The sequence below is a fragment of the Rutilus rutilus genome (genome assembly GCF_951802725.1).
Source record: "Rutilus rutilus genome assembly, chromosome: 11".
NCBI lineage: Eukaryota > Metazoa > Chordata > Actinopteri > Cypriniformes > Leuciscidae > Rutilus > Rutilus rutilus.
In genome coordinates this window covers 41,270,724-41,281,104 of record NC_140216.1, presented here as the reverse complement: position 1 = coordinate 41,281,104, position 10,381 = coordinate 41,270,724, and the positions used below count along the sequence as shown (strand labels likewise).

The window sequence follows — 10,381 nt, the reverse complement described above, 5'->3', positions numbered from 1 at the left end:
CAATTTTATTCAATATGTTAATATATTACATTACCATGTGAACTCTGATTGGATGGTTGAGAGGTTCTCATGTTTATGTAATGATTTGTTTAAAAGAAGAAATCTCCAAATACATTTTCACTAGTTCCTTATGAGTTTGAAGATATATCCAAATGAATAGGTAGTAGTATTTATTTCTGTTTTTGATATCATCTATTCATTTCTGACATGCAAGTATTCCTATTAGGGATGTGCAAATTCCTATTGTGACTATCTTTTAAAATATTATGTATTCATTAGATACTTAGATACTTATTTATTAAATACTATTGCTTTTCATTAGATATTAAACTATCATTTAATCATTCATTAGGTATAGGTACTAGTACCTATCTCACACATCATTGTACAATGTATAATGCCCTTAATTGGCCATCTCTAAATATAAGAAGACAAATTCACTGGCTTAAACTAGTATTCAAATGTATTCATTTCAATTACCCTTCTTATCTAAAACAGTTTTTTGTTCCAATTACTTCAAACTATCAATTGAGGCATTCTGTTCAGCTTTTCTTTTCTGTCCCCCGAGCTAATAAATCAGTTGGCAAAAGAGCTTTTAAGTTTAAAGCTATTTTAGATAGGAATAACTTACCTTCTGATATTAGATCCATCACTTCATTTGGGATGTTTAAGCATACCGTCTTCTTATCTTGTGATTGACTGCTCTTGTAATGTATGATGCTGACACACTGTGTTAAATTAATTGTATTATTTTGTGATCCACGTACATATATTAAATGTATTTCTGTCAGTTTGACCACCTGGTTGTAGAGTTCTTTATATTTCTGTAAATGTGTATATATGTATATTTTTTTCTTCTTTTTATTTATTTATTATTATTATTATTATTATTATTATTTTTATTTTTTTATTTTTTTTTGTCTTGCATTTGTGGTTCTGTGTGCGTTTGTTTGTTGTCTGTCTGAATATTGACATGTATAATTGTATTTTTGTTTATCTGATTATTGTTTCTTTGTGATGGTTGTGATGTATTTTAGGACCCCCTCGAAAACGAGATGGTGCATCTCAAGGGGTTTATCCTAATACATAAATTTGAATATATTTCTTATCTCACAGGCCACAGCTGCTTTTTTTAGGGGTTCAAGGATTTTTTAGGATTTTTAAAGATCAGTATTATTCCCTAAAGTGATCAGACCGACCAAACTGTAAGTTGTTTGGTGAAATGTTCAGGTATTTTGGATTTTTAGAAAAACCCATTTTGCGAACTAGTTATTTTGCCCGGTAAGAACCAAACCAGTGCAGAAAGATCCTCTGGAGTCTGATTGTCAATAATTACCCAAAAAAAAAAAAAGAGAAACTTTTCGAATTTTTTATTCACCTCCGCATTGGGGCCTGTTTGCCTCACGACCCCATCAGAGATTAGACAGATATCAGGCACTGGGAGACGCCATCGCATTTATCAGGCACATAAATGACCACTAATGGCCACTAGAACCGCTGTGAATCGAATCGTTCCTTAAAAATGAAGATTATTTGAAAAACCACTTTCACAAACTAGGATTTTCACTCAACTTTGATAAAACCACTGCAGCACAATTCTCTGGACTCAATAATTATTTAAAAAATGTTGAACTTTATCATTTGTGTAGCTATAACAGGGTAATTTAGAAAATGGGTCCAAGTGTACCCAAAAGCGATCATTCCTAAACGAAAACTTCATGACATTAGGTGAACAAGCATGCAATCCATGATTTTAAACAAGCATGCAAACGTTTATGGAGATTGGGCCATAGGTGGCAAAATTATAACTTTTAAAAAGCTTTAAAAAACATATTTCTGTAGTAAATTGCCTGTATTGGCTGTAAATGGTCTTTTCCATCTATGATCTAGACAGGCTTGCTAAATAAAATATAGGCCTAATACCATTTTATGCATGTGCTTAAAGGCCTTAAAGTGCTGGAACGCTGATAACTGATGCTGGTCACAGCTGGAATAGATACGAGTCAGAACTGAATAGTTATTTTCTGAATGACAGATCACCAGAAGTCAATGGCAAATATTTGAAATATGTTACTATTATAGGGGTGGCCAGGCAAGGGCCAGCAACCATGGGGTGGCACAGAAATCTTAATTATTTTATCATAAAAAATAATTTGACTATAATGTATTGGACTGTTTTAGTGCCTACACAACTGAATAAAGTTCATTGTACTTAATTGTAATTGAGATCGTAGTGAATTAGGAATCATGGAATACTGAGTGATTTTTTTTTTTTTTTTTTTTTTTTTTGTATTAAATAGTAATAAAAGGGCACACACTATAGCTAAAGTTCAACTTGCTCAGTTAGATTGGTTCTGGATCTCAAAATCTCCAATAGCTTGTTCTACATTGTTGCATCTTCACTGATGAGATAACATGCAGATAACTACTGTAGTCCAAAGATTATTAAACCTTCAATGCATTTTATACAATCAATGAACTCTTCAACCAATTCTGAGTTTATCAATTTTTTTTTTTACTTTCTAAATTAGTTGTCAAAATAAATAATTGCAACAGTTCTGTAATACCTAAATTAAAAAGGAAAACAAAAGTTCTATTTTGAATCCCCATGTGCAAGAATGTGAACAAGACGGAAGTCAACACATAATGTAAAATGTTATGTTTTTCATAATGTAATGTTGCCAGAATGTAAAATTAGTTATTTTATGGATTTAAAAATTATTCATTTTTGTTTGTCCTTTACAAATTAACACAAAATGAATGCCTATCTTATAGTACAAATGCACAGTGCTCACATTTATTTGGACATTAAAACATTACATATCAGTTTGTGCCTTATATTGTGATCTCACATAGCAGAATATTTTAATCTAGTAATTTCTGCTTCACTCGCCTGTAGTATTGGTCGCCCGCGAAATGGTCTCATGAATATTCATGATAGCTCCGCCCATATGGCTCCGCCTCCACCCACTGGAAACGTCTCAGGTTACGACTGTAACCTATGTTCCCTGAGAACAGGGAACGAGACACTACGTCAGAATGACGCTATGGGGAACGCCTCAGGCGTGACAGGTGTCTGAAATAAATATCAACTCACGTCAATCATGTTGACCGGCGACAGCCTGTGCATCATCAGCTTGAATGATGAGCGCGCGACCTGGATGTATAAAGGGGAGCCTTGCACACATGACAACATCCTATCGTCTGAAGGGACTGTTGCAGGCAGGCCCCGAGGCATGGCAGGAAGACGTAGTGTCTCGTTCCCTGTTCTCAGGGAACATAGGTTACAGTCGTAACCTGAGACGTTCCCTTTCGAAAGGGAACTCTACACTACGTCAGAATGACGCTATGGGGAACGATATACCAACGCCACCATGCTGAGGGGAGTGCGTGCCCAAAGGCAGTGACAACTGTCCGAACCAGTAAATCAGAAACACTGGAACCACTCACCCTTAGGTCACATCGGGCTGTCAGTGACAGCACTCCCTACCGGTCATAGCCCAAGCTAATGAACCAAGAAACCGCCAGAACATAGTTAATGGGGGGTATATCTGGGCCAGCTCAAAGGCTTAGGACCACAACTTCCAATAGAAGGGGTCCCTTCTAGGGAGTGTGGCTAGGGGACCCAAGGGACTCCCAGCCAGTCACTATTCAGGGGAGCATGCCTCCTGAAATGCCACCAGGCTGGCCTGGTGATCTATACTAAGACTCACAGTCTGGCCATTGCCTGTCTGTCCAAGACAGAGCCTCTGGAAGTTGCCTTGGATAAGGCATCCAGAAACTGAAGGCCTGTAAAGCTGGCAGAAACCATTCAGTTCCGGATCACAGAGACGGGATCTCCCAGAGAGTGTGACTTAACCTCAAGAAACGACGGAAGTCGTCCACTCAATCCACGGGTCTACCCAGTGCTCGATCCGAACACTGGGGAAGTAAGAGAGGGTTCAAACCCAGGAAGGTCTACTGAGACCTAAGACCTGATGACCCCCTCATGTGGGGAGCTCCAGTACATGAGGGCTCATATCAGGAAGGCCGCTGAGGCCTGTAACCTGACAGCCACACAATGTGGGGCTAACTTCAGAAAGGCCTAATGAGGCCTGTAACCACAGAATGTGGGAGATAGCCTGAAAGGGAAGCGCCTGTCGTAAAACATTGCGACAGAGGACGCATCTAGAGTGGGACCCAAGGTGAAGAACCGGAGTCTGAGCCACGTAAAAAAGGGAATGAAGCGGACAGCGCATAACCCTTACCATAAATATGGATTTTAGAAGGTACACGAAACGACAGTGCGTGTACTTAGCCATTCTGAATCCAGGAAGGCCTGGTGAGGCCTCTAACCTGGCGACCACAGTATGTGGGAGCTCATACTCAGGAAGGCCTGTGAGGCCTGAGACCTGGCGACCACAGTAAGTGGGAGCTCGTATTCAGAAAGGCCGGAGAGGCCTGTAACCTGACAGCCACACAATGTGGGGCTACCTTCAGAAAGGCCTAATGAGGCCTGTAACCACAGAATGTGGGAGATAGCCTGAAAGGGAAGCGCCTGTCGTAAAACATTGCGACAGAAGACGCATCTAGAGTGGGACCCAAGGTGAAGAACCGGAGTCTGAGCCACGTAAAAAAGGGAATGAAGCGGACAGCGCATAACCCTTACCATAAATCTGGATTTTAGAAAGTACACGAAACGAAAGTGCGTGTACTTAGCCAGTCCAAATCCAGGAAGGCCTGGTAAGGCCTCTAACCTGGCGACCACAGTATGTGGGAGCTCATACTCAGGAAGGCCTGTGAGGCCTGAAACCTGGCGACCACAGTAAGTGGGAGCTCGTATTCAGGAAGGCCGGAGAGGCCTGTAACCTGACAGCCACACAATGTGGGGCTACCTTCAGAAAGGCCTAATGAGGCCTGTAACCACAGAATGTGGGAGATAGCCTGAAAGGGAAGCGCCTGTCGTAAAACATTGCGACAGAGGACGCATCTAGAGTGGGACCCAAGGTGAAGAACCGGAGTCTGAGCCACGTAAAAAAGGGAATGAAGCGGACAGCGCATAACCCTTACCATAAATCTGGATTTTTAGAAAGTACACGAAACGAAAGTGCGTGTACTTAGCCATTCTGAATCCAGGAAGGCCTGGTGAGGCCTCTAACCTGGCGACCACAGTATGTGGGAGCTCATACTCAGGAAGGCCTGTGAGGCCTGAGACCTGGCGACCACAGTAAGTGGGAGCTCGTATTCAGGAAGGCCGGAGAGGCCTGTAACCTGACAGCCACACAATGTGGGGCTACCTTCAGAAAGGCCTAATGAGGCCTGTAACCACAGAATGTGGGAGATAGCCTGAAAGGAAAGCGCCTGTCGTAAAACATTGCGACAGAGGACGCATCTAGAGTGGGACCCAAGGTGAAGAACCGGAGTCTGAGCCACGTAAAAAAGGGAATGAAGCGGACAGCGCATAACCCTTACCATAAATATGGATTTTAGAAGGTACACGAAACGACAGTGCGTGTACTTAGCCATTCTGAATCCAGGAAGGCCTGGTGAGGCCTCTAACCTGGCGACCACAGTATGTGGGAGCTCATACTCAGGAAGGCCTGTGAGGCCTGAGACCTGGCGACCACAGTAAGTGGGAGCTCGTATTCAGGAAGGCCGGAGAGGCCTGTAACCTGACAGCCACACAATGTGGGGCTACCTTCAGAAAGGCCTAATGAGGCCTGTAACCACAGAATGTGGGAGATAGCTTGAAAGGGAAGCGCCTGTCGTAAAACATTGCGACAGAAGACGCATCTAGAGTGGGACCCAAGGTGAAAAACCGGAGTCTGAACCACACATAAAAAAGGGAACGAAGCGTACAGCGCATAACCCCTACCATAAATATGGATTTTAGAAAGTGCATGAAACGAAAGTGCATGCACTTATCCATTCTGAATCCAGGAAGGCCTGGTGAGGCCTCTAACCTGGCGACCACAGCATGTGGGAGCTCATACTCAGGAAGGCCTAGTAAGGCCTATAACCTGACGACCACAGTAAGTGGGAGCTCATCCTCAGGAAGGCCGCTGAGGCCTGTGACCTGACGACCACAGAATGTGGGAGCTTGTATCCAGGAGGCCGGTGAGGCCTGTAACCTGGGAACCACAGCATGTGGGAACCAATGATCAGGAGGCCAGACGAGGCCTGTAACCTGATAGTCACAATGCGTGGGAGCTCACATTCAGGAAGGCCTGATGAGGCCTGCATCCTGACATGTGGACGCTCACAACCAGTGAGGCCTATACCCTAGCGACCACAGTGCGTGGGAGTTCACATCCAGGAAGGCCTGGTGAGGCCTGTAACCTGACATGTGAAAACTCATAACCAGGAAGGCCTAGGAGGCCTGAAGCCTGGTGACCACTGAATGTGGGAGCTTAACACTCAGGAAGGCTGAGAGGCCTGAAACCTGGCGACCACAGCATGTGGGAGCTCATACTCAGGAAGGCCTATGAGGCCTGAAACCTGGTGACCACAGTATGTGGGAACTCACATTCAGGAAAGCCGGATGAGGCCTATAACCTGACATGAGGAAGCTCATAACTAGGAAGACCTGCGACCACGGTGTGTGGGAGCTCATACTCAGGAAGGCCGGGTGAGGCCTGTAACCTGGCGGCCACAGAATGTGGGAGCTCACATTCAGGAAGGCCGGATGGGCCTGTAACCTGACATGTAGAAGCCCATCACCAGGAAGGCCGGTGAGGCCTGTAACCTGGTGACCACAGTATGTGGGAGCTCATATTCAGGAAGGCCTAGTAAGGCCTGTAACCTGGCGACCACAGTATGTGGGAGCTCATAACCAGGAAGGCCGGATGAGGCCTGTAACCTGATTACCACAGTATGTGGGAGCTCACATTCAGGAAGGCCGGTGAGGCCTGTAACCTGACATGTGGAAGCTCATAACCAGGAAGGCCTGGTGAAGCCTATAACCTGGCGACTACAGTATGTGGGAGCTCATATTCAACCACAGTATGTGGGAGCTCATACTCAGGAAGGCCTAGTGAGGCCTATGACCTGATAACCACAGTATGTGGGAGCCCATATTCAAGAAGGCCTGGTGAGGCCTATAACTTGATAACCACAGAATGTGGGAGCTCATATTCAACCACAGTATGTGGGAGCTTATTTTCAGGAAGGCCTAGTGAGGCCTATGACCTGATAACCACATTACTCCTTGACAGTCAAATCCTGGGAGCTCACCTCAGGGAGGCCCAAGCGCTGTCCGGTTGCAAAATGGGGACTGTATGGTCAAGGAGGCCTGTTAAGACCTACTACTTGACCATCGAAAAAGTAAATCAAGATTTTCTTACCCAAAACATTTTGCCCCAGACTCTAAAACAGGAGACGTGGTCTGAAAAGAAACAGAAATATGTTAATTTCACATTTTACAAAAAGACCAGAATTACACCTGCTCTTTTTGTTCGCTGCTCATCATTTTAATTCCTCAATTAAAATGCAGCCAAAAACACTGGATAACGCGATCTGGATGATAGGCTGAATTACTAAATATCTAACTTCTTAAAAGTCAGATAATATTCCATCATTTTAATTCATAGAATTAAATGCAGCCATAATCACCAGACAATACTGTTTTAATATTTAATATACGTTCTCGTAATCTACACACTGCCTCGGCAAGCGCGAGAACGAGTCGTTAAAATATATTTGGCTTTCATCCCTCGAGAAGAAAGTCAACAGGCGCGAGGTTGAAACATCCGACAGCGCACGGACTTTTTCTTTCTCACGCGCGCCGAGATATTTCTTAATGAACACTGTCAGCACCCTCAGGAACTGCTGTGAACGGCTCGTACCCAAACAGTATTGTTTCACAAATCGCGTGCACCACGGGGCTCAGATGCTGAACCCTCCTCCCTCGAGAAAAGGGTCCGACGAGAGCGGAGCATCTTTAAATGAAAAACGCTCACAGTTTGCACAAGAGGCTCTCTCGAGAGCCTCCCGCGCGCTTCAGCGATATTCTCAAAACAGACAAACAGTCCCTGAAGACGAAAAGATGTTGTCATGTGTGCAAGGCTCCCCTTTATACATCCAGGTCGCGCGCTCATCATTCAAGCTGATGATGCACAGGCTGTCGCCGGTCAACATGATTGACGTGAGTTGATATTTATTTCAGACACCTGTCACGCCTGAGGCGTTCCCCATAGCGTCATTCTGACGTAGTGTAGAGTTCCCTTTCGAAAGGGAACAAATAACTCCCTGTTTCTGGAGGCTCCAGCAAACATAGGATAGCATACTTTCGGTTTTATTTCCTACATTTAAAATTTCGCTAAACGTGCTGTTTACAAAGTTTTGAAACCTGATGAAAGACTCCTGCAAAACTTTCACCATGTAAGCTTCATGTTTTTAAATATAAATCCAGCATGTGTTGTTATTATTTTATTGTTGCGTTTCTGTTTGTGGAAAACTAAACCTGCTAGTGACGCAGATGAATGTGTACATTAATATGATTATGAAGACAACAATGATGATAGTTTAATATATAATGATTAAAATTTACTATTACAATAATAATGCAATTATTAGATTGTTATTGAATTTCTAACGCCTGTTGCTTGAGTTTGACTGATCATTTTCAGTATTAAACAGGAATCATTTATTAAAGCAATGATTCAGATTATAGGTTGATGTTTCTTATTTGTCATTTTTGTCATGTAAGATGCACATGTGTTAAATAAACAGACTAAATGATAGTCAATGTTTAATAATATTTTTCTGCTCAGGAAAGCATTTTATCTCTAAATGTGTTTGTAATTATTATTAGCCTGAATCTGTGACAAACTGTTTTCTCAGGTTTTCGAATCCTCTTCTGCTGCTGTTTTGCTTGATCAAATATAGCGGTCAGTATTTTTATACAAATTGGAACCATTTTTTTGATTTTCAGTTCAGAGTTTGATTGTTTCTCTGTCCTGTCACTCAGCCAAGTCACTTTTGTTGATGTTTGTGGATTGAAGGTGGAAATTTCCACACCATGACATCATTGACTTATGCAGTTAATTTCATTTTAATTTATTAATTAACATTGTTCAGTATTTTACTAAAACTTCATTGACACATCTGATACTGATTTATACTAATGTCATCAACATTTATAAATGCTAAAATGTGGAACAGCTAATATTGTTGTCTATATATATGTGTGTGTGTGTGTGTGTGTGTGTGTGTGTGTGTGTGTGTTTATTTAATCAATCCCGTTGACTAAAATAAGAATAGTTTATGATGAAATTGATTACGGATCAGGGAAAACACACTACATGTATTTTTCAGTATTGATACTTTGTACTGAATCAATTTTATTCTGTCTGTATTTGCAGGATCCCCTTCTGCATCTGTGACGGGGAAAACAGGAGAAAATGTCATCCTGACATGTGAATCTCAAGCCAGAGAGATTTTTGATATTATTTTAAGCAGACTGTCAAAAAACATCCTTATTTGTAAGAAAGACGATTGTAAGAGTGAAAATGGACGAGTATTTAAAGAAGGATCATGTGACGTCGTCATCAAGGATCTGATCTACAGTGATGCTGGAAAATACATTTTAAGAGTCCGTTACACTAATGATCAGACAGAGCTGGAGCGACAGGAGTATCATCTTCATATTCATGGTAAAGTTTACATGTGTAAATAAATGATCAGGGGCCTATACCATGAAGCCGGGTTAGGTGGCTAGCAGGAATGTTTCAGTTTAGCTTGCGCTAACTCTGGGTTTTAAGCATCATGAAAGTGGTTTGGCTTTTAGCAGTGTTCATCGCCTTACGCTCCACGGCTAACCTGGTCCGGGACAGGTGATGTTCCAGGTAAGAGGTTGCAAACCGAACTTGGACCAATCAGCTGTGAGCAAAGTGTCACATGTCTGATGATGCGATAAAGTCCCTCCACCTGCTTCTACTTCAATGCGTTTCATGCGTTCATATGCGTGAGCATGAAATGAAATGCGCACTTTCCCAGCAAAACACCGGTGGGCACCAGTACAATATGGGCGTGATGCAGGGGGGTAATCGAGCTCTCGATTTCCGTACCACCCCAAGGGGCCGCCATTGGCTATCAAGCCATCTCCTGCTGTTAGCATTCCATTGACTCCCATTCATTTTGGCGTCACTTTGACTGCGAATAACTTTACATCTGAGGCATTGAAAGACTCCATTTGTCCATTATTTATTTCTAAAGAAACACGACAATGTATAAAAGGCTCCATTACCTTGTATCTTACGTTATGGCCCCGTAGAAGCAGTTTTTGTAAAAACAGGCTAACGATTGCATCATAACCACGCGACTCTCTGGAAATTACCGTAGAGACAGGAAGAGAAGCTCGCAGTCAATCGGGGGGACGTGGAGGCATAAAGTCCGATAAAGT

The 10,381-nt window shown here is 42.6% G+C and overlaps 1 long non-coding RNA gene across 1 annotated transcript; it reads left to right on the top strand.

The window, feature by feature from the left end:
- Positions 1-8,228: 8,228 nt before the first annotated feature.
- On the top strand, positions 8,229-9,632 carry LOC311300377. Its single transcript, XR_014629280.1, has 3 exons — positions 8,229-8,358; positions 8,821-8,867; positions 9,342-9,632. It is a non-coding gene; the product is annotated as an uncharacterized lncRNA (long non-coding RNA).
- Positions 9,633-10,381: the final 749 nt, after the last annotated feature.